The following is a 5,191-nucleotide window of genomic DNA, read 5'->3' as shown; positions in this document are numbered from 1 at the left end:
TGAAATAAGTAAAATTGAGCCATTGTCAGAGATTATGAAACGTATATGCTACTGAAAAGGAATAGAACTCAATGGCTAGTGCGTTGGACTCTACTCTAGGCCTTTCTCGATTATGCTAGCAGTTTTTTCGGCATTTTTGGGGAAAACGAGCATTTTTTTTTTTCGTTTTTTCTTGAAAAAGAATTTCTAGCATTTTCTGTCATTTTCCATGACTGTGATCCAGATTTCAGCACTCAGAACTCAGAAGGCTTAATAATCCTAAAGTTTCACAATTTTGTTGACTTAATTTGATTGTTTTCTTTCTGTTTCGACTGTTTGTGCGTTGTGTAACTTGTGTACTTGTGTTGCGTTACTTGTGTGTGTACACCAACGGAATGAAAGGTGTGGGTGATCAGCGGGTAACTCTTTCTCTTGCTCAGCAAAGATGGCGTCGGCCACGAACTTGCAAGATAGACCAGTTCCATGATTTCCGTCATCTAAAGCAAGAGATCGATCGATAGATTGATCGATCGATTTCCAAACTTTAAACGGCATCTTATAGCCCTCGTCGAACTCTATCATCCTGCCAAGTTTGACGTTAATCGGCAAAAATGGGCGTGGCACCATATCGATCGTAACCCTAACCCTAAGTTTTACAAACAAACAATTAATATATAGATTTAGGCAAGCCTAAAAGCGGAGCTCCCCAGTTAATTATTTTGCACTTTATTGAAACCTGAATTCAAGCCATTGTACAATTTTAAGGCTAAGAATATAATATTCGTTTTTTTTTGTTTTTTTTTATAAATATTAATATTGTTACTTACTTTTTTTTTTACCGTGTCCCGGGGGGGGGGGGGGGAAAGAGGTACTACCTAAAATTTACTAAAGGGGTGTGCCACTGAGTCGCTGAGACTCTGGACCTGTTCCAGAGAAAAACGGCTCAATTTGCGACCCTGTTCCAGACAAACAGTGCAAAATAGGTACCCTGTTCCAGACAATATCCACAATGAAAAATATATGAAGATAGATATAAAAACACTAGCGTACATCACAAAGCGCTCACTTGACTTTGTCTGTGGCTTGGAGAAAAACCAATGAGAGGAGCGGAGTTTCATAGCTAAACTTGATAGTGTTCCACAGTCAAAAGGGTGATTTGTATACCCTGTTTCAGAGTCAGAGAGGCAAAAGGCACACCCTGTTGAGCAGCACATACCCGTATAGCCCTTATATGGGAGTACCGTATACAGCAACACCAAATAAGCCGAGAACAAACAAAATCAATCAAAACGTTTTAATTCCACCGACAGCATTATGATCCAGAAGTCTGGATGGGAAAATATGCTGCAAAACGGGTAATTATGTAACCTTCGTGTAGATAAGGAGGGGGTAGTAGGGCTGCATGTTGGGGTAGATAGGCATATCACGTGGTAAATTAGCAAATCACTTAACATTTAGAGTATAAAGGAAATAATATACATCTAAATTAAGAATATGGTTAATTTTCTTTTTTTCATTCATTCGTTTTTATTTTCACTATTTGCCTATATTTTAATTTTGAATGGAAATGGCAGAGGTCATACATGTAGCAAAGGGTTTACAGCATATTGCCATAAGCTAATGCCAAGCAAACCGGAGTGAAAGCTAACCACAAGCAAACTAGAGTAAAAGCTAATCCCAAGCACACCGGATGAATTAAGCTAACTGCAAGCAAACAGGGGTGAACCTAACTACAAGCAAACCGGAGTGAAACTAACTGGAAGCAAAGAAGGGACATTCTGTAACCCCATCCCACCCCCCCCGCCCCAAAAAAAAGGATGATAGCACCTTTTTTACTTTTACATGTCTTTTTGAGTCCCCTTCCTCTTAAGGGGTTTCACTTCACTTACAGAAATAAAAAAAAAAAAATTCTGGGAAGATAGAATATTGTTTGTGAGTCTCAAACTCAGTTTTGTTCTTTGATTACGCAGAAAAAATAGAATCATGTTTGCTTGTGTATAAAACTATGCAAGAAAAAAATATAGCATCAATACTTTAACTGCTCTTTTAAAAATTTGTATGCTTTATTGTACACATTTTTGTGGAGTCATGTTGCCCATTCGTCATGGAGTTCACAAAGTAAGCAAATGAGTCACAATTTGGTTGCTTCATGGTACCTAATGGATACTGCAAATTTTATCTGGCTTTAGAATATTTCACTAATTTTAACATTATAGCTGTTCTTATAAATTGTACACAGCATACAACACATAAGAATGAAATTGGTATTGCATATTGCTTGCAATCACGATTTTAACGTCTATACTTTAGAATTACAGTACCACCAGTTTCAGCATTACCAATCCAAATTCAAATTATTACATTGCTTTTTAACTCCACTACCTCCCCCAAGATCAACCAAAGATCTTATGATATACAGTAATTAGACAACTACATGTAAGTCCTGTGTAGTCGAGGGCTCAAAATATTTGGACACTTACAGGTCATGTTAACCGGCCAAAGAGATTTTAGCTTGGTCACATGTGGTTTCTTACCAGCCAAAACATTGAAAATAGAAATTTTAAACTCCCATTCATTTCTGCTGTTACTGTTTTGGCTGCATATTCTTAAAAAGATCACTTCATAATGCCCTTGTTACATCTAAAAAGATGTGAAAGAGACAGGTCAATCAAGAAGTTGTTTTCTGAAGTACACTGTAAATACGTTAACATTTAAAATATAAACTTTGCTCATTTGCAGCTTTTCTTGATTTCAATTTACATGTAATTTACTAGTCTCTTGAAAATGGCATCATGAAGACACCCAAACATCAAGCTGGATAATCTTAATCCTTCCTGTTTTCTTTTGATGTCCTTGTCCACATTCTGTTTTTGTGTCTCTGAAACTCATGTTAACCCTGAAAAAAGTCAAATGCCACAGATTAAATTAAAATTGATTAATTGGCATGAATATCAATAATTTATAAAACAAAACACTTAACGCAAGCTTGTATAAAGTGAAGCAAAACTACTGGATGCGAAAGGATACCTTATATATTTAACAGAGATGTATCAGCACAGACTATTTTTTTTTACTGATAACTGCGAAGTCAACTACAGAAAAAAACCCCGGTAACTCGAACTCGGATAACTCGAACAACCTTGCTAACTCGAACTCACTTCCATTTCCCTTGGATTTGACCCCACTTTTCAGTCATTTTTACTCGGTTAACTCGAACTCGGATAACTCGAAAACCACGCTAACTCGAACTAAATTTTGTTTCCCTTGAACAAAATTTGGGTCAAACTTTTTACCCTGATAACTCGAATTCCGGAACTTGCAACTCGCAACGGTTGCCCATTGATTATAGCAATGAACAGATCATGTATTTGACAGTCATTTTCCACTCTTAACAAAAGAATGTGTGGTCGCTTTAGAGTTTCTGGCAAGATAAGTTCAATTTGCACAGTACTGTATACTGAAGTGCTTAAAAATCAGTAAACTATCAATTATTAACTTGGCAAATAAAATATTCAATCAACCCCGCTAACTCGAAAACCCCGCTAACTCGAACTCATTTTCGTTTCCCTTCAGAGTTCGAGTTAGCAGGGTTCTACTGTAAATATTTTAATAAACTCAAAGCACCACTGCAAACCCTTACACTCCCTCTTAATTAAAAGGTTTGGCCTTTAAATACTCCCCTCCCCTCTACCCCTATATATACATGTACATGCATAGGAAAAACATTGCCACATCTTAAAAGCTTTTCTCTTAACAGTAATACTAAGATTTTTAAAGATACACATTTAATTAATAATAAGTTTGCATGCACAGCTGCATACAGTGTCTAAAATGGCATGAATTTACTCACAAAGATTCCAGTTTTCCAGTAGTCATTAACCTTTGTTGTGTGCATTTTCCAAATTCCACAACAAGATTGTGATTTTTTTATGACAAATATAACATTTACTGTTGACATTCTGAATGAAACCAGCAAAACAGACCTCAAAATCTCAAAATTGGTGACATTGTTATGTAATCCACATGAACGCTCAATAGTGAACAGAACTACATGACAAGTGGATTATTTAATATATTTGGGAACGAAAGAGCTAAGTAATGAAGCTGAAGTTTATTTACTCTGACTAAATGAACAGTAATTTTACCTCCATCATGAATATCAATAAACTGCATACACTGAATCGATCTATTTCACTCGAAACGAAACGAAATTCCAGGTGCTTCGTGCAAACTGACATCACTTTCATTCTCATCTCAGCTGCTCTTCCAGCACTGTAAAACAAAATAATCATATCACAAGCATTTAAAAATCGTAAGCTTTATTTTCTTCGAGATGTGTTGAAGTAATATTCTTTGTGAATTCGTTACTCGAAGGCCCAACAATTATTTGTTTACATAATCAAATCCTCCTATTTGATCAGTAAAACCTGGTAAAACTGAATTTTAACGAATAGTATTTTTCAACATTGTTCATGTCACAAGCAAATGCTTAGTGGCGAAAGCAAGTAAAATGTGCCGTAAATATAAGCTTACAGCTTTGCGTATAAATGACGGAAACACTGCAGTTTTGTACTCACCTTCACCAGTTGGCCGCAGTAGGTACACTCGTCTGCTCGTTTTATCTCCGTTCCCTTGTTCTCCGCTATTTCTTTGCCTGTTTTCTCGGCACCTCTCTTGCTATTTTAGTCGCTTTTCTTCGCTACTTTGCTACCAGGTTCGACAGGCGCTTTGCTATACTTTTTCGCCTGCTTTCTGTCCGGGTTTTCTGGATCTCTCGCGATCTCTTTTCCCGTCGCAAATCGCTTAAACCCTGTTTCCTCGAAGTTAAGTTTACCCTGCTCTCGTTTGTAGTCATCGGCATAACAAGGAGCCAAAATAAATATGTTTGTCTCAAGTTCTAACTTTCAGACTAGCTGAATAGGATTTAAAAATACGTAGTAATTTTTGAAAATTTCTTTGCCAAGAGACCTCACACTGCAAAATTATTTCGCGCCAGTACTGCGCGAGTTGTCAAGACCTTTCAAGATCCCGGATGTGCGCAACACCGTACGCCGTACGCGCCCGCGAGGCATGCCGCTAGCCATGATGACCATGAAAACTCGGATGCATAGGTTACCTATTTTATTTCATGTGTTTTTTTTTTTCATGTGTTTTTTTTTATGGGTATGGTGCTCCGCTCTGCGGCCCTTACGGGCCGCTAAGGAGCTCCGCT

General features: G+C 37.3%; 1 long non-coding RNA gene across 2 annotated transcripts; it reads right to left on the bottom strand.

Moving 5' to 3' along the window:
* Window positions 1-2,018: 2,018 nt before the first annotated feature.
* Window positions 2,019-4,918, bottom strand: LOC144641444 (uncharacterized). 2 transcript variants are annotated; one of them, XR_013568555.1, is made up of 3 exons: window positions 4,557-4,918; window positions 4,125-4,251; window positions 2,019-2,875 (listed from the first exon to the last, which is right to left on the bottom strand). It is a non-coding gene; the product is annotated as an uncharacterized LOC144641444 (long non-coding RNA). The 2 variants fall into 2 exon arrangements; XR_013568554.1 differs by having other exon boundaries at window positions 4,125-4,918.
* Between the last annotated feature and the right edge of the window lie 273 nt (window positions 4,919-5,191).

Source organism: Oculina patagonica, unplaced genomic scaffold, assembly GCF_052425735.1.
Source record: "Oculina patagonica isolate OP01 unplaced genomic scaffold, crgOcupat unplaced951, whole genome shotgun sequence".
Taxonomy (NCBI): domain Eukaryota; kingdom Metazoa; phylum Cnidaria; class Anthozoa; order Scleractinia; family Oculinidae; genus Oculina; species Oculina patagonica.
This window is presented reverse-complemented; position numbering and strand designations above follow the sequence as displayed.